Genomic DNA, 22,359 nt, shown 5'->3' with positions numbered 1-22,359 from the left:
TCTTTATGATTCTATGAGGGAGGTTAGAGGTCTAAATGTGCAGGATTTCAGCAGAGAAGGTAAGAATAAGGGATCATGGGGATGTCCCATGTTGGTGGAGTCTCCTTTCTTGGAAGTCTTTAAACAGAGGCTGGATGGCCATCTGTCTGGGTGTTTTGATCGAGAGTTCCTGCATGGCAGAATGGGGTTGGACTAGATGGCCTTTTGTGTATCTTCCAACTCTATGATTCTATGATTCCCAGGTCGCCATGAGTCCAAGTCAACTCAAAGGCAGCTAACAATGAACAACAACAAAAACAGAGCATCCAACATCTCTCCATCAGTAAAAAAACGGGGAAAGTGAACAGAGCCTAGGAAACAAAAACAGAGAGATCTTGTAGCACATATATATATATATGTCTGTCCCTGGCTTCCACTCCAGCAACTGCATCTGGGGAAGTAGACTTTAGTCTAGCAAAGCTCATGCTGCCAACTTCTTTCTTTCAGTGAGTCTCAAAGGTGCTACAAGATCTCTCCACATACTTGACCCTATATATGCATCTAAGGAAGTAGACTGAAGTCTAGGAAAGCTCCTGCTGCCAACTTCTTTCTTTCAGTGAGTCTCAAAGGTGCTCCAAGATCTCTCCACATACTTGACCCTATATATGCATCTACGGAAGTAGACTGAAGTCTAGGAAAGCTCCTGCTGCCAACTTCTTTCTTTCAGTGAGTCTCAAAGGTGCTCCAAGATCTCTCCACATACTTGACCCTATATATGCATCTAAGGAAGTAGACTGAAGTCTAGGAAAGCTCCTGCTGCCAACTTCTTTCTTTCAGTGAGTCTCAAAGGTGCTCCAAGATCTCTCCACATACTTGACCCTATATATGCATCTACGGAAGTAGACTGAAGTCTAGGAAAGCTCCTGCTGCCAACTTCTTTCTTTCAGTGAGTCTCAAAGGTGCTCCAAGATCTCTCCACATACTTGACCCTATATATGCATCTAAGGATGTAGACTGAAGTCTAGGGAAGCTCCTGCTGCCAACTTCTTTCTTTCAGTGAGTCTCAAAGGTGCTCCAAGATCTCTCCACATACTTGACCCTATATATGCATCTAAGGATGTAGACTGAAGTCTAGGGAAGCTCCTGCTGCCAACTTCTTCCTTTCAGTGAGTCTCAAAGGTGCTCCAAGATCTCTCCACATACTTGACCCTATATATGCATCTAAGGAAGTAGACTGAAGTCTAGGAAAGCTCCTGCTGCCAACTTCTTTCTTTCAGTGAGTCTCAAAGGTGCTCCAAGATCTCTCCACATACTTGACCCTATATATGCATCTAAGGAAGTAGACTGAAGTCTAGGAAAGCTCCTGCTGCCAACTTCTTTCTTTCAGTGAGTCTCAAAGGTGCTCCAAGATCTCTCCACATACTTGACCCTATATATGCATCTAAGGAATTAGACTGAAGTCTAGGAAAGCTCCCGCTGCCAACTTCTTTCTTTCAGTGAGTCTCAAAGGTACTCCAAGATCTCTCCACATACTTGACCCTATATATGCATCTAAGGAAGTAGACTGAAGTCTAGGAAAGCTCCTGCTGCCAACTTCTTTCTTTCAGTGAGTCTCAAAGGTGCTACAAGATCTCTCCACATACTTGACCCTATATATGCATCTGAGGAGTTAGACTGAAGTCTAGGAAAGCTCCTGCTGCCAACTTCTTTCTTTCAGTGAGTCTCAAAGGTGCTCCAAGATCTCTCCACATACTTGACCCTATATATGCATCTAAGGAAGTAGACTGAAGTCTAGGAAAGCTCCTGCTGCCAACTTCTTTCTTTCAGTGAGTCTCAAAGGTGCTCCAAGATCTCTCCTCATACTTGACCCTATATATGCATCTAAGGAAGTAGACTTTAGTCTAGCAAAGCTCATGCTGCTAACTTCTTTCTTTCAGTGAGTCTCAAAGGTGCTACAACATCTCTCTACAGCTCTGATTCTACAGACTAACACGGCTATATCTTTGAATTCCAGAGCTTATGAAAAACAGACCACAAATCACAGAGCCCTCCAGCCACCATGACTGCCATTAGCTGGGGCATTTCAAAACTTTTCCAGGCGCTGAAAGTACTTCCCTCACTGGACTACTGTGAGATTAAGGAAAGCTCTGTATCATGCGCTGTAAGCAACTCGACATCTGGAATTAAAATGAGTCAGTGCTGTTGAGAAACTGCCAAAACCATGGAATGCAATGAAAACCAGAGGGCACCCATGATGCTTCTGCAGTCCGCAGCTCACAAAGGTTGGCCGACGCCAGTGGAACACACATTGGCATTCTTTCCCCTTCACTCACATGCTCCGCATGGAAAATGCCAGCCGGATTATGCCATTAATGAGCCCAGGAAAGAGAAGAATAAAAAACAGTCAGCACAATAGTAGCCTTGTTGCATCTCCAGGCACCGCTCAACCGGATGGGTTTCCAGGTCACTGAGATGGTCCTGGCGATAACCCATATCATGAAAGTGAGCAAAGCAGCCGCATCAGTTGTCAAATCTTCGATCCGGTTTAAAAGTGGCACGGAAAGATTTGTTCCATGGGAAACCCATCTCCAGGGATGCTTCCCCCTCTCCCCCGGTGAAGCTTGAACATGAAGCCTTGCAGGGTTAAATATTCATTCCTCCTTCCACTTTGAGCGGCTAACCAAAAAGGGGAAACTGCAAGCAGTTCCAATATTCACTACAGCAGTCAAGAATATTCTGGGCCAGACTCCAAACTGGATCCCTTTATTCTGGGATACTTGAAGGGATCTCATATTGAGGAGGGAGCAAGCTTGTTTCCTGCTGCTCCAGAGACTAGAAGACGGAACAATGGATGCAAGCTATAGGAAAAGAGATTTCGTCTGAACATTAGGATGCGAAGACGAAGGAAAGATTGGGTCGAACTGAGCTTAAAAGGAGAAGGCTGCATTGGGATACTGTGCTTAGCCAAGGTTTAGCTTGGCTGCTGCTTTGCAACTTTAGACATAAACCATCCCACAGCCAACCAAAGGAATGAGTTGTTCTCCCAATTTGTGATTCTCTCATGCCTTTTGTCAGCTCCTCTAGATATCATTCTGAATTCAGATAAAACAGCAAGCCAGAATTTGCAAGTTAATAACAAGCCATAGCCTAGAGATCCTACTGGTAGGTTCAACTACAATCTTTGCTTTGAATCAACTGTTGGTTAGTAGAACGACGCAGTGGCAGAACCATATAGGTTCCAGGTTCAGTCCTCAGTGTTTCCTGCAGGTCAATGGGAATCCACCATAATATCCTGGACGTTCACATCAATCATAGTTTACAGTTGTGGGTAAGATAAGCCACTAGTTTGCTTCAATGCCAGGGCATGAAACATTACACTTGAAAGAATGACGTCAAGCGTTACAAGTGGCCAGAAAACACCCACAAATCAACGGGTCGGTTAACTAGTTATTTCCAGACTGTGCTCAAGAGCTTAGAAAGTAACTTTCACTACTACAGTAATGTAAAGTTATTCCTCCACCCTCGCCCCCATAGTTTGTCACTGTTCAATTTATGATCGGTTGTCTTTACGTAGCTCTTTCATGCTTGTCAAGAGTAAACCATGGGGTATTCCTCCTCCACTATGGAATGATGCCACATCCCCATAACTACAGATGTAACTAAAAACTACTTTATACCAGGAAAGAAGTGAAGTTTTCCCTTGTGAAGGTACAACTGCAGTGTAACGTAGTTGTTTCCTACTACCTTGAACCCACCCAGGAGGAATATCCATGGTTCTGTGAGGTCCTGGGATGTTTCCTACTACTTTGAACACCCTCAATATTGGTCTGTTACAGACTGCCAAAATAAAGCTGCTTGGGGTCTCTTTGGAGGTATGCTATTTAAATGATGCATGGGTCCTAGGAGTCCGGAGGTTGCGCCAAAGCCACACTCCATTCCTAAGCATTGGAGAGCAGCTTTGGTGCAGCTTCTGGATTCTTAGGATGCATGCATCATTTAAACAGCATACCTCCAAAGAGACCCGAAGCAGCTTTATTTTGGCAGTCTGGAACAGGCCATTGTCTGGTTTCAGAAGCTACTCAGGTTAATACTTATCCGGGGAACCACAAGAAGTCTGCCTGTAACTATAAAGAGCTGCTACATCCAGCCAGAGTTGATAATATTGAGCTAGATCAATGGTTCCTAAGCTTTGGTCCTCCATTTTTATTTTTAAGACGTCAGATCCCAGTCAACTGTCAATAGTCAAGAATTATGGGAGCTGAAATCCAAAACATCAGGAGGACCAAAGGTTGGGAACCACTGGGCTAGATAGACCACTGCTTGACTCAACACAAGACAGTTTCCAATGCTCCTAGACCTTAAATATTGGGGAAAGGAACTGGTTACAAGGAGACAGTTATCTGGAACTAAGGCCTGTTACAGACAGGCCAAAATAAAGCTGCTTCGAGTCACTTTGGAGGTATGGTATTTCAATGATGCATGCGTCCTAAGAGTCCAAAAGCCACACCAAAGCTGCACTTCGGTCCTTAGGACTGGAGCGTTGCATTGGTGCAGCTTTTGGACTCTTAGGATGCATGCAGCATTGAAATACCATACCTCCAAAGTGACTCGAAGCAGCTTTATTTTGGCCTGTCTGTAACAGGCCTCCGTCTAGGTTGGAAGGGTATAGTGACGATCCCTGGTTGAAAACAAAACTGCCTTCGTGTTCCTTCAAAGGACACCGTCTCTACGGACCCAACGGTTCCCGACTTTGGCCTTTGTGATTTGACCAAAGAAAGAAAGAACGAGTCCGAGCAAATTGAATATTTCCCTGGAAACCTCCAGTGTTTCGCTGCTTGAACTGGGGAAGAAGCCAAGGCGCTTTAGCATCAGCCTCATTAGCTAGCAAGCAACGGGACGTTAATCCAACGGCAGATTGCATTCAATTAAGCAAACATTTCCAAGGTGCCCAGGAGACGGTTTTTACAAGCTCGCTAAGGAGCCTACCACTTCTCCTCTTCCTCTCTTTTTGCACCCCGCCACATTTGCATGAAGGTGTGGATGCCTTGCTCTGCACTGTTCACCATTCAAGGTGTAAATGTTTGGCAGCAGCTCCTCAAGGACAATGACATTTCATAGACATCTGCCTATCAAGAGAGTTTTGCCGTGGACCAATCCTCCCAGTTGGACTGGATGGCCCTTGTGGTCTCTTCCAACTCGATGATGATGATGATGATGATAAAATTTATTTATATTTCCCGCTTCTCCCTTCGGATCGAAGTGGGATTACGACAGTAGAAACATCATAAAATTCATAGATAATACAAAATACATCAATCAAAATAAAAAATCAAATAAAAAGGGGAAGAGTTGTTAGAGTGTTGCTCACAATTGTAAGAATGGAGTCATCATATTCAGATGTTCAAAATCAGATGAGAGCAGATCCATTGGATAGGCCCGCCGGAAGAGATCTGTCTTCATAGAATCATAGAATCATAGAATCGTAGAGTTGGAAGAGACCACCAGGGCCATCCAGTCCAACCCCATTCTGCCATGCAGGAAATCCAAATCAAAGCATCCCTGACAGATGGCCATCCAGCCTCTGTTTAAAGACCTCCAAGGAAGGGGACTCTATCACCCTCCGAGGAAGGAGTGCATTCCACTGTCGAACAGCCCTTACTGTCAGGAAGTTCCTCCTAATGTTCAGGTGGCATCTCTTTTCCTGTAGCTTGCATCCATTGTTCCGGGTCCTGTTCTCTGGAGCAGCAGAAAACAAGCTTGCTCCCTCCTCAATATGACATCCTTTCAAATATTTAAACAGGGCTATCATATCACCTCTTAACCTTCTCTTCTCCAGGCTAAACATCCCCAGCTCCCTAAGTCGTTCCTCATAGGGCATGGTTTCCAGACCCTTCACCAATTTTGTCGCCCTCCTTTGGACACGCTCCAGTGCCCTCTTCAATGCCCTCTTGAAGGCTTCCAAAGAAGGTATCAGACGGATCTCTTCTGGTAAGTTGTCCCAAAGTCTAGGGGCCATCACAGAAAACGTTTTACAAGAGGTGGTTTTCAACCGGGTTTGGGGTTGTTCTAATACTTTTGTGCCAGATGTCCCGAGAGTGCGGGGCGGATAGCGTAGGGAGAGGCGTTCCCTCAAGTAACTCGGGCCCAGGCCATACAGGGCTTTATAGGTAATAACCGACACTTTGTATTGCGCCCGGAAGCTAATCGGCAGCCAATGTAGAGATTTCAACGCCGGTGTAATGTGCTCTGATCTCGGTGTCTTGGTGATCATAGAATCATAGAATCATAGAGTTGGAAGAGACCACTAGGGCCATCCAGTCCAACCCCCTGCCATGCAGGAAATCCAATTCAAAGCATCCCTGCTGGCTGCAGCATTCTGAATCAGTTGGAGCTTCCGAACTTGGTACATAGGTAGCCCTATGTAGAGCGCATTACAGAAATCTAAACGAGAGGTTACCAGTGCATGTACTACTGTTTCAAGGTCCTCCTGAGCCAGGTAGGGACGCAGTTGGCGTATCAGCCGAAGCCGATACCATGCGCTCCTGGCTATCGCCTCCACCTGAGATGTCAACTGTAGAGACGAGTCCAGGAGCACTCCCAAACTGCGGACTTCATTCTTCAAGGGGAGTGTGACCCCGTCAAGGATGGGTTGGCAGATCTCCCCCGCTGGACCAGGGGCACCTATCACAAGTACCTCCATTTTCTCTGGATTCAACTTGAGTTTGTTTTCCCTCATCCAGCCCATTACAGACTCAAGGCAGGCATTCAGAGGAGAGATGCCATCCTTAGTCACTGCAGCAGTCAGAGACAGAGAGAAGTGAATTCTATGGCCTGTTACAGACTGCCAAAATAAAGCTGCTTCGGGTCTCTTTGGAGGTATGCTATTTAAATGATGCATGCATCCTAAGAATCCGGAAGCTGCACCAAAGCTGCACTCCAGTGCTTAGGAATGGAGTGTGGCTTTGGCGCGAGCATCCTAAGAATCCGGAAGCTGCACCAAAGCTGCACTCCAGCGCTTAGGAATGGAGTGTGGCTTTGGCGCGAGCATCCTAAGAATCCAGAAGCTGCACCAAAGCTGCACTCCGGCGCTTAGGAATGGAGTGTGGCTTTGGCGCGAGCGTCCTAAGAATCCAGAAGCTGCACCAAAGCTGCACTCCGGCGCTTAGGAATGGAGTGTGGCTTTGGCGCGAGCGTCCTAAGAATCCAGAAGCTGCACCAAAGCTGCACTCCAGTGCTTAGGAATGGAGTGTGGCTTTGGCGCGAGCGTCCTAAGAATCCAGAAGCTGCACCAAAGCTGCACTCCAGCGCTTAGGAATGGAGTGTGGCTTTGGCGCGACCTCCGGACTCTTAGGACCCATGCATCATTTAAATAGCATACCTCCAAAGAGACCCCAAGCAGCTTTATTTTGGCAGTCTGTAACAGGCCAATGACTGCTAAAAAAGATGAATGAATGGATCCTAGAGCAAATCAAGCCTGAACTCCCCCCTGGAAGCCAAGATGACTTTGCTGAGGGTCTGGTACTTTGGACTCCCCAAAACTTGCCTTTGCAACTCAATATATCATGTACATTCATGTATAAGTCGACCTCATGCGTAAGAAATGGAAGGTCTGAGGACCAAAATTATGGATTCGGATATGGTCCATGGATAAGTCAAGGATAAAATTTATGGGCACGTAACAAAGGACGTAAAGGCCAAAGGAAAAGAAAATGATGCCAAAGAACTTACAGCATTCTGTTTGTTTTCACCCTAAAAGCTAGATGGATGAAGAGGGAACTATAGTACAGTCGGCCTTCCTTATCCATGGATTTTTTTTATCCACTGATTCAAGCATCCAGTTTAAAAATATTTTTTAAAAGAGTATAAATTCCAGATAGCAAACCTTGATTTTTCGTGTTATATACGGGACACCATTTTGCCACGCCGTGGATAACAAAATCCGTGGATGCTCAAGTCCCATGCATAGCAAAACGATGTCCTTTATATAAAATGGAAAATCAAGGTTTGCTATTTGGAATATATACAGTGGGCCTTTGTAATCTGCTGGGGTTTGGTTCCAGGATTCCCAGTGGAGAACAAAATCCGTGGATGCTCAAGTCCCATAAGATAGAATGGCAGAGCAAAATGGCGTTCTTTATATAAGATGAAAAATCAAGGGCCCTATACAGACAGGCCCAAATAAAGCTGCTTCGAGTCACTTTGGAGGTATGGTGTTTCAATGATGCATGCGTCCTAAGAGTCTGGAAGCTGCACCAAAGCTGCACTCTGGTCCTTAGGACTGGAGCATGGCTTTGGTGCAGCTTCTGGACTCTTAGGATGCATGAATCAATTAAACACCATACCTTCAAAGTGACTCGAAGCAGCTTTATTTTGGCTGTCTGTATCAGGCCAAGGTTTGCTATTTGGAATGTATACTTTTTGTGAACATTTTCAAACCGTGGATGCTTGAATCCGTGGATAAGGAGGGCCGACTGTAATGTGAAACATGGGGAATGTGGCTAATAGGAAAGAAGCATACGGGGGGAAGAGTTGCGTGCATAAAGGGGATGATGGGAAACCACCACCACAGCCACATCGCACCTCAAGGGAGAGAAAAGTGTGTCTGACAAGAAATGGGTTGCTACAACCCACCACAAACCAAGATGAAGAATTTCCGGACAGTAAGAGCTGTTTGACGGTGGAATACGTTGCCTCATAACGTGGTGGAGTCTTCTTCTTTGGACGTTTTTCAACAAAGGCTGGATGGCCATCTGTCGGAAGTGCTTTGATTGAGTCTCCCTGCATGGCAGAATGGGTTTGGAGCGGATGGGCCTTGGGGTCTCTTCCAACTCTATGATTCTGTAATGCTTTCTATGCGGCTCCCATCTCTCCTGATGGCGCAGATCACTTCTCTGGGTTGTTGGTTGTCTTCATTGTTCTGCAGATGGCGTGACCAACCTGCCATGCCTGTCGCTATTCTCTTCCCATCTCCCAACAGATCCAAAACATATTGTCTCCCTTCTGTAATTAGTCCGCGAATGGCTCTTACCAGGCCCTCGAACACATGCTTTTCCTACACAGACACGGAACTGTTCATTCACAGCTTCTGGGCTTGAGGAAGTTTTGCCAATAAGGCCTCCCACGTGTTCCATTCAAAGAGGCCCTTCTCGGTCCAAGCAAATCTTGGTTAGGAAATCTCATGCGCAGGGGAGCATGAATGTGCTTGGCGGCAGCAGCGGCCTCTTGAAGGTGGTGTGTTCCCATCGCAGTACAGGGACAAGACTGAGATGGGGAGGGGGGAAGAGGCATGTCTTTGCATTCAGAAGCAGCAAAACATCCTGGGTGCCAACTCAAAAACGTTGGGTGCAATTTACCATGCCATGGCATTGATGCTGGAGTGAGGAGTAGAATTACTCAGACATCCCAATGAGTCACACTGTCTCATGATGTCTCCAAAGTACAAGACCCTCAGCAAAGTCATGTTGGCTTCCAGGGGGAGTTCACGCTTGATTTGCTCTAGGATCCTTTCATTCATCTTGTTTAGCATCACAGAGTTGGAAGAGACCACAAGGGCCATCCAGTCCAACTGGGAGGATTGGTCCATGGCAAAACTCTCTTCCAGCACGGCTAAACAGGGAATCGAACTGAGGTCTCCCAAAACTCAAGCCTCTACAGCACACTGGATCTCTGCAAATAATACAGCACATTATTAAAAGCCATTCGCATGGACGACTGGAAATTGTTGCCGTCCCTCAACAGCTACTTGCAGAGTCTCATGGCGGTGAAAGCTATAAGTACTGTAGTTAATTCCCCCTAATGTCATAACAAACTGAGTCTTCACCTGCCAACAGAAGAACAACAAGGAGGGAGGTGAAACTGGCCTCCTTAGGAAAGGTATCTGTTCCAAAGCCTGGGAGCAGCCACCAAGGAGGCCCTCTCTCTAAACACAAAAACAAAATCTCATATGGGACAATATCGTCCTGTTATTCAAAAGGGTAACTTCCTAAAGTATTTGCAAATCATCATTTCCAATCTGCTGGTACTTCAGCAGTTGCAATCTATCAAAAGAAGCCATGCATTACTGCACATGCCTTTAACCTCCATGAAAGGAAAAAAGGATGCCAACAACCCACACTTTTCCAAGAAGACTGTCCCCCAGAAAGGCAAAACTGGGTCACACGTCCTTTGCACATCCTTGGCTCCCAATCTTTTGTGCCATTATGCAACAGAGTTAGGCAACGTTCGTGAGCGGTATGGATTCCTGGCAGCTGACTTTGGGACGTGGGAGTCCAAAGCATATAATACCATGTTGGCTCAGTCGCTGAACACCTGTCTTCAGTTTGCAGAGCAGACAACCTCAGAAACCTCCCTTTGGTTTCTGATCAAGGCGGGGAACATAACTGCACACATGGTGAGCATACGGCAACAAAAACAAATCTCCAGGGCCTGCGGCATCGGCATTAAATATTGTGATGCATGACCAGGAAAGGTATAATTGTGTGGTGTTGTTTGAACAATCTGCTAAGCTAGTGTGACACTATCCTCCAAAAACTTGGAGCTGCTAGGTCTTCCTTGTAAACAAGCCCAAGGAAATTGCTCGCTTGCCCCACCCCAAAAAGTGGAGTTGAAAAGGATGGTCCTTCAGTTTTGGACTGCAACTCCCATCATGCGTCACCATGGCATTGACCATGATGGCTAAATATGATGGAGATCAAAGATATAGCCTTGTTAGTCTGTGGAGTCAGTATGTAGAGAGATCTTGTAGCACCTTTGAGACTCACTGAAAGAAAGACGTTGACAGCATGAGCTTTCCTTAACTTAAGTCTATGAAGATCTAGAGAGCCACAGTTTGGCCACCCCTGCAACATTAGCGCCAAAAACACGGAAGCCACCAGAGAAAGCTACACACAACCAAGGCTGACCCAAGAAATTCTGCTGCTTAAGGCCAAGAAGCAAGTGCTGTTTCCAAGACCAATTAAGTGTTTTTGAAAATGAAAACAGCTAGTGAACTGATACGTCAATATGGATCAATACTGCTGCCTCCATTTGTGGTCTCCCTCTGAGGTTATGGCTATGGGGTTTATCTTGATGGGCCTCCAAAGGTACAGCTATACCACTGGTCAGAATAGTTACCAAGGCCATCCAGAGTTAACATGTCTGGCCTCAAAGCTGCATATCCACCCTTGGCCAGGGTCTCCCATTTAGAATCACAGAGTTGAAAGAGACCACAAAGGTCATCCAGTCCAACCCCATTCTGCCATGCAGGAACTCTCAATCAAAGCATCCCTGACAGATGGCCATCCAGCCTCTGTTGAAAGACCTCCAAAGGAGGAGACTCCACCACTCTCAGAGGGAGTATCTTCCACTTCAAACTGCTCTTACTGTCAGGAAGTTCTCCCTAATGTTGAGCTGGAATCGCTTTTCCTCCAGTTTGAATCCATCGCTCTGTGTCCTATTCTCTGGAGCAGCAGAAAACAAGCTTGCTCCAACCTCAAATGAAACATTTACACAGGGCTATCATGCCATCCTTTAATCTCCGCATCGCTAAGCAAAATACACGCCTCATAGGACATGGTTTTCAGACCTTTCACCATTTTGGTCACCCTCTTCTGGACACGCTCCAGCTTCTCAACATTCCTCTTGAACTGTGATGCCCAGAACTGGACACAGTATTCCAGATGAGGCCTGACCAAAGCAGAACAGAGTGGCATTATGACTTCCCTTCTATCAATGCAGCCTAGGATCATATTGATCCTCGCTGTACCTCTTTTAAAACTCATGTCGACCTGGGAACATTTTGTACAATGCTCCTGACACAGCGATAGGATATTGTTGGACATTAAATTGTATGATTGCAGGAAATTAAAATGGAGACGTCCAGCTGCTCAGTATCAAATAAAGCAGTTGTGTTGCTGCCCTGCCCTTCCTGGCAGGTTCATGGGCATCCATTAAAAAAGAGGGCCAACAGAAGGCCAAATACCCCCACATACCCTGCCCTTCCTGGCAGGTTCATGGGCATCCATTAAAGAAGAGGGCCAACAGAAGGCCAAATACCCCCACATACCCTGCCCTTCCTGGCAGGTTCATGGGCATCCATTAAAAAAGAGGGCCAACAGAAGGCCAAATACCCCCACATACCCTGCCCTTCCTGGCAGGTTCATGGGCATCCATTAAAGAAGAGGGCCAACAGAAGGCCAAATACCCCCACATACCCTGCCCTTCCTGGCAGGTTCATGGGCATCCATTAAAGAAGAGGGCCAACAGAAGGCCAAATACCCCCACATACCCTGCCCTTCCTGGCAGGTTCATGGGCATCCATTAAAGAAGAGGGCCAACAGAAGGCCAAATACCCCCACATACCCTGCCCTTCCTGGCAGGTTCATGGGCATCCATTAAAGAAGAGGGCCAACAGAAGGCCAAATACCCCCACATACCCTGCCCTTCCTGGCAGGTTCATGGGCATCCATTAAAGAAGAGGGCCAACAGAAGGCCAAATACCCCCACATACCCTGCCCTTCCTGGCAGGTTCATGGGCATCCATTAAAGAAGAGGGCCAACAGAAGGCCAAATACCCCCACATACCCTGCCCTTCCTGGCAGGTTCATGGGCATCCATTAAAGAAGAGGGCCAACAGAAGGCCAAATACCCCCACATACCCTGCCCTTCCTGGCAGGTTCATGGGCATCCATTAAAGAAGAGGGCCAACAGAAGGCCAAATACCCCCACATACCCTGCCCTTCCTGGCAGGTTCATGGGCATCCATTAAAGAAGAGGGCCAACAGAAGGCCAAATACCCCCACATACCCTGCCCTTCCTGGCAGGTTCATGGGCATCCATTAAAGAAGAGGGCCAACAGAAGGCCAAATACCCCCACATACTTGAGTGGGCTCTGGTTTTTCCTGTTCTCTTGAACAGCCTCCTTCCACACAAAGAATTTGATGTCCTGGTAGTGCAAGAAATAAAGAATGATAGCTAATTCCCAGGGCAGCTGCTTCAGATCCTGTGATTCTGAACAAGAGACATAACTGGAGCCATGTTCAAAAGGACCTTTCCCCTGCGCCCTTTTCGTAGGCCTGTTACAGACAGCCAAAATAAAGCTGCTTCGAGTCACAGTGGAGGTATGGTGTTTCAATGATGCATGCGTCCTAAGAGTCCAGACGTCGCACCAAAGCCACACTCCAGCCCTAAGGACTGGAGCGTGGCTTTGCTGTGGCTTCTGGACTCTTAAGGACGCATGCATCATTGAAACACCATACCTCCACTGTGACTCGAAGCAGCTTTATTTTGGCTGTCTGTAACAGGCTTTATATTCCCTGTTCCAAAAATCACTCCTTCCCCACTAGAGCCCAGGACAGGAGAGCTCTTTCCATTGTCTGCCCTTATCTCCACCCTTTTCCTTTCCCCATTTTTCACATACGTTCCAAACAAAGGGGCATTCTTCGCAGCCCAAAGTGCGCCAACGTCACTGTGTACACACCGCCAAGCATCGGATGATACAATAAACCAGCAGCGGGCAAAGCGTGACCCCGCACACACACACACACCCTCAACAAGCTATTTTGGGAGTTCTTTAAACCTCTAGATTCCCAAGATAAGATAACTGAAGATCTGGGAAAAAAGTAAGGTGAAATGAAAGGATGAGAGACCATGACCATCAAGAGTCATCCAAAAAACTTCTCTTATTTCTATTCCTTCCTAGTCCAACATACTTATTATTTTGTTGTTGTTGTTGTGTGTTAATATAGCCCATTACGGCGGCTATAAGGTGGTGGTTGTTGTTGTGTGCCTTCAAGTCATTTCTGGCTTATGACTTATGTCCAATGCTTAAACCACTGCACCATGCTTGCTCTCAGTACCTTTAAGACTAACATATTGGCTTTAGGGTGTCTGATGTCCTACCAACAACACCATGGCCTGTTACAGACTGCCAAAATAAAGCTGCTTGGGGTCTCTTTGGAGGTATGCTGTTTAAATGATGCATGGGTCCTAAGAGTCCAGAGGTTGCGCCAAAGCCACACTCCATTCCTAAGCACTGGAGTGCAGCTTTTGGTGCAGTTTCCGGATTCTTAGGATGCTCGCGCCAAAGCCACACTCCATTCCTAAGCGCTGGAGTGCAGCTTTGGTGCAGCTTCTGGATTCTTCGGATGCTCGCGCCAAAGCCACACTCCATTCCTAAGCGCTGGAGTGCAGCTTTGGTGCAGCTTCTAGATTCTTAGGATGCTCGCGCCAAAGCCACACTCCATTCCTAAGCGCTGGAGTGCAGCTTTGGTGCAGCTTCTGGATTCTTAGGATGCTCACGCCAAAGCCACACTCCATTCCTAAGCGCTGAAGTGCAGCTTTGGTGCAGCTTCTGGATTCTTAGGGTGCTCGCGCCAAAGCCACACTCCATTCCTAAGCGCTGGAGTGCAGCTTTGGTGCAGCTTCTGGATTCTTAGGATGCTCGCGCCAAAGCCACACTCCATTCCTAAGCGCTGGAGTGCAGCTTTGGTGCAGCTTCTGGATTCTTAGGATGCTCACGCCAAAGCCACACTCCATTCCTAAGCACTGGAGTGCAGCTTTTGGTGCAGCTTCCGGATTCTTAGGATGCACGCATCATTTAAACAGCATACCTCCAAAGAGACCCGAAGCAGCTTTATTTTGGCAGTCTGTAACAGGCCCATCTTTCTTTTTCCTGTGTCTCCCGGATGTTGGAATTTAAGTCCTCTACCTTTCTAAATTAAACCTCTATTAATAGAGGAAAAAGTGAAGGCAAGTTAATTGAAAAGCACCGAGGCTTGCAGCCCGGCTCTCTATCCGCCGCATGGGAAAGGAATCTGATCTCACTAGGACAACATTCTTCAAATAGTTGGGGGAATTCAAACATGAAATAAGGTTTCGAGGAAGAGAGGGCAGTAAGAATGTGAAGAGTGAGACAAGAGAGCTTATATACCTTGGAAACATTATGGGGAGCAGGGTTCTTTTTCAAAGTTGAAGTGTCCTACAATTTTTAGCACATGAAAATACAAAAAAAAAAAAGAGAGGTTGGCAGTATGAATGGATTCAGTCCAGTTGTTTCCATCGGCAAGTTTAAAAACAAACCTCTATGAAAAGTCATGTTATTTTAGTATTCACTCCGCCACCAAAATATGCGTTTTCATACATTTAGTCTAAAGTATGCAGTTTTGGATGCCACTTGATGGCCTGTTACAGACATCCAAAATAAAGCTGCTTCGAGTCACAGTGGAGGTATGGTGTTTCAATGATGCATGCATCCTAAGAGTCCAGACGTTGCACCAAAGCCACGCTCAAGACTGGATCATGGCTTTGGTGTGGCTTCTGGACTCTTAGGATGGTGCATCATTGAAACAACATACCTCCACTGTGACTCGAAGCAGCTTTATTTTGGCTGTCTGTAACAGGCCGATATGTGCTTTGACTCAAGAACCGTGTCACAAAATGGTGAGACTAATACCTGCTTTATTTTTGCAGGAGGTCTTGTGGAATTTAATCCACTTCTTCAAATGAATTGATGGGAGTTGGAAGTACAGTTATCGCTGTGCTTGAGTTACAAGGTGTTAATTTTGCTTTCTGATTTTCGTATCGATTCGGCAATTGAGAATCAAGTTTGCTTTAAAAAAAACCCAATGGTCCAAAATCCTGGCACATCTCAACTCTTGTTGCTCTGTGCCTTCAAGTCAACAAAACTCTTCTAGGGTTTTCTTGCTAAGATTTAAGGAGAGCGGGGTTTGCCACTGCCTTCTTCTGAAACTGAAAGAGTGTGGCTGGCCCAGAGCCATCCCAAAGGCTTCCATTTGAGTGGAGCTTCACACCCTGATCTCCCAAAGTGCATCTGCACTGTAAAAATAATGCAGTTAGATACCACTCTAATTGCTATGGCTTCGTTCGACAGAATCCCAGGATTCGTAGATTTGTGAGGCACCAGCCCTCTTTGTCAGAGAAGCCTAAAGACCTTATGAAGCTACACCACGGGACGGAGCTACAGCACTTATTCTGGTGTCAAACTCCATTAGTTCTCCAGTGTAGATGCTCCCCAAGAATTGTCGGTATGCCCTTCTACAAAGGAAACCAGACCTTGCAGCATTGCTCCTGAAAGGTCTCACAGCTGTAGCTATTCCTATCATGCCACAAACAGGAGGATGGAGCTGGCGCATTGGTGCATGCTTGCTTTCTCTCATGTGAATAGGTTCCTTCACGAATCCTAAACCTTTCCCTCATTATCTTGAGCCACCTGTTCAGTCAGGAAGGATAAAGGTAAGCAGCGGTGAAATACATTTCAAGGCACAATTCAGGCAGTTGTTCCTTTATTCCTCCCAACGGCTTGCAGCCACAGCTACAGGGCAAGCTCAGAGTTATGCCACAGTGTGCAAAAGGAGATGGTGTCTTTGGACAGGCCTTGTTCTCTTTCCCTTCTGAGGCCTCCTTGCAACACGATGGGGGGAAAGAAAAGAAGAGGAGGAAGAGGAATAAATGGCTATTGATTTGCCTAAGGCAAGGGAAAAGGCGAAAGACTTTGCGCGTTTCCATGGAAACCAAAGGAGCGCCGTTTGAATGGAGGGCGGCTTTGCGCACTCATGGGCCCTGTAAATTATTTAAGCAGAAAAGGCCTCTGTCCATTAAGGCCTGCAAGAAAGATTTAAAGCTAATCATTACCCAGAGAGCTGCTGCGACAGCTTAATTCAGGCCACCGGCCAACTGGGACCGAAAGACGGGGAGATGCAAACAGCTGTGGGAGCCAACGTGGGACACAGAAAGCAGGGTGTGGGTTTTTCTTTGGGGCTTACTTGACTGGCCTTTCTAAAGCACACACATATACAGATACACAATGGCCTTTACTCTGAGTTGCTGCCAGTTGGACTTGGGTGCCCCCAGGCTTCGCCCAAAAACCAGCGCAAGAGGGAAAAAAGAGCTGGATGTAATGGGAGAAACGGTCCAAGCCATTTTGGTGCCTGAAGCAAGATAGATTAGATGGATGGATGGATGGATGGACAGAAAGATAAGAAAGACAGACAGACAGACAGACAGACAGATAACAGATAGATAGATAACAGATAGGTAGATAGACAGACACTTGTTAACTCACCTTGACTCATGGTGACCCTATGGATAACTCATCTCCAAGATGTCCTATCTTCTACTGGTCTGCTAAGATTTTGCGGGTTCACAGACAGATGGATGGATGGATAGACGGATTGATGGATGGATAGATAGACAGACAGACAGACAGACAGACAAATAGATGTTAACTCCCCTCGAGTTGACTTCAACTCATGGTGACCCTGTTGATAAGGCATCTCCAAGACTCCCTGTCTTCTACTGCTTTGCTTAAGTTTTAGAGGCTCACAGACAGAGGAATGGATAGATAGAAGACAGACAGACAGATAGACAGACAGATGATAGATAGATAGATAGATAGATAGATAGATAGATAGATAGATAGATAGACAAATAGATGTTAACTCCCCTCAAGTTGACTTCAACTCATGGTGACCCTGTTGATAAGGCATCTCCAAGACTCCCTGTCTTCTACTGCTTTGCTTAAGTTTTAGAGGCTCACAGACAGAGGAATGGATAGATAGAAGACAGACAGATAGACAGACAGATGATAGATAGATAGATAGATAGATAGATAGATAGATAGACAGACAGACAGACAAATAGATGTTAACTCCCCTCGAGTTGACTTCAACTCATGGTGACCCTGTTGATAAGGCATCTCCAAGACTCCCTGTCTTCTACTGCTTTGCTTAAGTTTTAGAGGCTCACAGACAGAGGAATGGATAGATAGAAGACAGACAGATAGACAGACAGATGATAGATAGATAGATAGATAGATAGATAGATAGATAGATAGACAGACAGACAAATAGATGTTAACTCCCCTCGAGTTGACTTCAACTCATGGTGACCCTGTTGATAAGGCATCTCCAAGACTCCCTGTCTTCTACTGCTTTGCTTAAGTTTTAGAGGCTCACAGACAGAGGAATGGATAGATAGAAGACAGACAGATAGACAGACAGATGATAGATAGATAGATAGATAGATAGATAGATAGATAGACAGACAGACAGACAAATAGATGTTAACTCCCCTCGAGTTGACTTCAACTCATGGTGACCCTGTTGATAAGGCATCTCCAAGACTCCCTGTCTTCTACTGCTTTGCTTAAGTTTTAGAGGCTCACAGACAGAGGAATGGATAGATAGAAGACAGACAGATAGACAGACAGATGATAGATAGATAGATAGATAGATAGATAGATAGATAGATAGATAGACAGACAGACAGACAAATAGATGTTAACTCCCCTCGAGTTGACTTCAACTCATGGTGACCCTGTTGATAAGGCATCTCCAAGACTCCCTGTCTTCTACTGCTTTGCTTAAGTTTTAGAGGCTCACAGACAGAGGAATGGATAGATAGAAGACAGACAGATAGACAGACAGATGATAGATAGATAGATAGATAGATAGATAGATAGATAGATAGATAGACAGACAGACAAATAGATGTTAACTCCCCTCGAGTTGACTTCAACTCATGGTGACCCTGTTGATAAGGCATCTCCAAGACTCCCTGTCTTCTACTGCTTTGCTTAAGTTTTAGAGGCTCACAGACAGAGGAATGGATAGACAGACAGACAGACAGACGATGATAGATAGATAGATAGATAGATAGATAGATAGATAGATAGATAGACAGACAGACAGACAGACAAGACAGGCAGGCAGGCAGGCAGGCAGGCAGACAGACAGACAGACAGAGTGGGCCCTTGGTATCCCCTGAAGTTTGATTCCAGTACCCCTCATGGATACTAAAATCCATGGATGCTCAAGTCCCATTAAATACAATGGCAGAGTGAAATGGTGGTCCGTTGTTTGTTGACGTTGTTGTGTGCCTTCAAGTCCTTTCCAACTTATGGCGACTCTGAGTTTTCTTGGCAAGCTTTATTCAGAGGGGTTTGCCACCGCCATCCTATGCGGCCGGAAGCCTGTGGCTTATCCAGAGTTACCCAGTGGCATAAAATGGTAAAATAAAGGTTTGCCTTTTGGAATTTGTATTTTTAAAGCCATGGATGGTTGGATCCATATACGAAGAGTGCATGGATAAGGAGGGCTCACTGGAGATGATGGATGGATGGATGGATGGATGGATGGATGGATGGATGGATGGACAGATAGATTCCAGAGTGACATCCTCCATGGTGTTAAAGATATAACAACAAATTAAATAAGTGACTTTTAAGAAGAGTCTTCAAATGGTGTCTGAGGTCACTTTGACACAGCACTGTTTTGAAGGAGCTTTGGAGGAAAATGTCTGCTCCACTCAGCAGAATGAGCAAGGAAACTGCTAAAGGTAGTAAGACCTGGATTCATATATATATATAGAAGAAAGTGAAATAGGCAGAATGTAAATTTGGAGCTACTGGCAGCTCTCTGGGTGATCTGCAACAGCTCAGCAATGATTTAAAGTTCCCAGTCGTTTAACCTTAAGCAGCAACAACGCTGCTCCAAATTACAGCGCTGAAATAAAGAAAAGGCAAGGGAAATTGGGGTGAAAGGAGTGCAAGGGACCACCATTCGGTTCTGATAGCCACAACAAATTCACTTAGGGCGGAAAAATAAAATGCACAGATATAGGATGGGTGACACCTGGCTGAATGAAACTACGTGTGAAAGGGATCTAGGAGTCCAAGTAGACCACAAGTTGAACATGAGTGAACAGTGTGATGCGGCAGCTAAAAAGGCCAATGCTATTTTAGGCTGCATCAATAGAAGTATAGTGTCTAGATCAAGAGAAGTAATAGTGCCACTGTATTCTGCTCTGGTCAGGCCCCACCTAGAATATTGTGTCCAGTTCTGGGCGCCACAATTCAAAAAGGACATTGAGAAACTGGAGCCATGTGTCCAAAGGAGGGCGACCAAAATGGTGAAGGGTCTGGAAACCATGCCCTATGAGGAACGACTTAGGGAGCTGGGGATGTTTAGCCTGGAGAAAAGAAGGTTAAGAGGTGATATGATAGCCCTGTTTAAATATTTGAAAGGATGTCATATTGAGGAGGGAGCAAGCTTGTTTTCTGCTGCTCCAGAGAACAGGACCTGGAACAATGGATGCAAGCTACAGGAAAAGAGATTCCACCTGAACATTAGGAGGAACTTCCTGACAGTAAGGGCTGTTTGACAGTGGAACACACTCCTTCCTCGGAGGGTGATGGAGTCTCCTTCCTTGGAGGTCTTTAAACAGAGGCTGGATGGCCATCTGTCAGGGATGCTTTGATTTGGATTTCCTGCATGGCAGGGGGTTGGACTGGATGGCCCTAGTGGTCTCTTCCAACTCTACGATTCTATGATTCTATGATTCTATGAATTCACATTTCTTGAGTTCTAAAGGTATGCGGTTTTGCACCCAAGCGCCGGTGGGCAGATCCTAAGGCTCTAACAAAACAACAAAACAGATCCTGCAAACATGAAACTGGGGCAGAATTCGAAGATACAGCCCTGTGAAGTCAGCAGGATCGGTATGTAGCACCTTTGAGATGTAGCAGCACCTGGCCAACAACTCCATCGGATGCAGAAAAGGCTGTTGAAGAGAGATGGAGGGTCTTTTAAAAATGATCCAGTGTCAAATATATAAGGTCCACCGCTGGCCTGAAGTCTGCCCATCCCTGAATCGAAAGCATACTACCATCTAAAGACAGCCATGGAAGGGGTACATGAAAGCATCTAGTCTAAAATTACCTCACCGTAATGCTGCATGTGTAGCTAATGATCCGCCCGCTGTCTCATAAGCAGAAATGGCTCCGCGGAAAGCCGCCCTTAATGGAAAGCAATTTTTAAAACATTAATTGTGCTACACTGATCTTCTTCCGGAGACGAGCAAAATATAAAGCCTTTGCTACAGTGATGCTCTATGTTCAAGTAGAAAGGGGGAGCAGGGAACCACAGGGAGGTGTAATTGTAAAGATGTTGCTTTCTTTCTTCTTCTTCTTCTTTCATTTCAACCTTTCGCTCAGCAGAACATTCATTTTCTCGGGCAAAGCCAAATGGTACAATTCAGGGGCTATTCCATTCAAGCCACACATTCGGGTAAACTCCAACCTTTTCATGTCTATGACAAAGCAACCATCAAAGCTGGGAGCATCCACCTTCAATTAATTTCTAAGGAAAGGAATAACGGGAAAAGGAATGATGGAACTGAAAGTTACGAGATGGAAGGGACCACGAAGGTCAACAAGTCCAGCCCACTGCCATGCAGGAATGCCCAAATCATCTTGGTTGCCATTTTCTGGACACATTCCAGTTTGTCCATATCCATCAAAAATCGACATAGTATTCCATCCAGGTGAGGTCTGACCAAAGCACTATTATGTCCCTCAAACTCTGTTCCTATTAATACAGCCTAGGATCACATTGGCCTGTTCCAGACTGCCAAAATAAAGCTGCTTGGGGTTCTCTTTGGAGGTATGCTATTTAAATGATGCATGGGTCCTAAGAGTCCAGAGGTTGCACCAAAGCCACACTCCATTCCTAAGCACCGGAGCGCAGCTTTTGGTGCAGCTTCCGGATTCTTAGGATGCATGCATCATTAAAATACCATACCTCCAAAGAGACCCGAAGCAGCTTTATTTTGGCAGTCTGGAACAGGCCACTGGCTTTTTTAGCTGCTGCATCACACTACTGACCCATGTTTAGCTTGTGGTCTACTAAGACTCCTAGTACTTTTTTTTTCCCCAAGCCAGGGGTCACCCATCCCATATTTCTGCATTTCATTTTCCCTGCAACTGGACCAAGGAACTGAGAAAACTGACTTATCTTGAGCCAGGCCATTGCTCCTTTTGTCTCAGTATTGTCTCTCCTAAGTGGAAGTACCTCCACAATTGAGCTATGCTTGTAGCATTATCTAGATATGCAGGTGTCAAGTCTGAGCGAAAGCCAAGGAGCCAGAATCATGCCCTATATAGCAATGGAAGGCAGACTCCCAAGGATTTCATAGGCCTGTTACAGACTGCCAAAATAAAGCTGCTTGGGGTCTCTTTGGAGGTATGCTGTTTAAATGATGCATGGGTCCTAAGAATCCGGAAGCTGCACCAAAGCTGCACTCCAGTGCTTAGGAATGGAGTGTGGCTTTGGCGCAACCTCCGGACTCTTAGGACCCATGAATCATTTAAATAGCATACCTCCAAAGAGACCCAAAGCAGCTTTATTTTGGCAGTCTGTAACAGGCCATAGTTCAGGCAGTTGTCAACTTTGGGCCTCCAAAACCCATCTGCCTGGTGCCAGGGACCCAACTCACAACTGGGTTTCAGATTGAACTCCAAATGGTGCTGAATCCCACTTTTCCAAACAGGTGCCACAGCATGGCATAGCGGTTTGAGTGTTAGGCCTTGTTCCCACTGGGGAACCT

General features: G+C 45.9%; 1 protein-coding gene across 5 annotated transcripts in view; it reads right to left on the bottom strand.

Moving 5' to 3' along the window:
- The window catches only part of CUEDC1 (CUE domain containing 1), a 79,570-nt gene that overhangs the window by 31,363 nt on the left and 25,848 nt on the right, over positions 1 to 22,359 (bottom strand). The window contains exon 1 of one of the 5 annotated variants that reach the window (XM_089494061.1): positions 20,699 to 20,724. The exons of the other annotated variants lie outside the window; for them this stretch is intronic. The gene's annotated coding sequence lies outside the window, so the exon portion shown is untranslated. Of the gene's footprint in view, positions 1 to 20,698; positions 20,725 to 22,359 lie in introns of those variants that run through there. 5 annotated transcript variants of the gene reach the window in all.

Source organism: Sceloporus occidentalis, unplaced genomic scaffold, assembly GCF_023333645.1.
Source record: "Sceloporus occidentalis isolate IW3139 unplaced genomic scaffold, rSceOcc1.0.p SCAF_69, whole genome shotgun sequence".
Taxonomy (NCBI): Eukaryota; Metazoa; Chordata; class Lepidosauria; order Squamata; family Phrynosomatidae; genus Sceloporus; species Sceloporus occidentalis.
The sequence above is the reverse complement of the archived record's forward strand: the minus strand, read 5'-3'. Positions and strand labels throughout refer to the sequence as shown.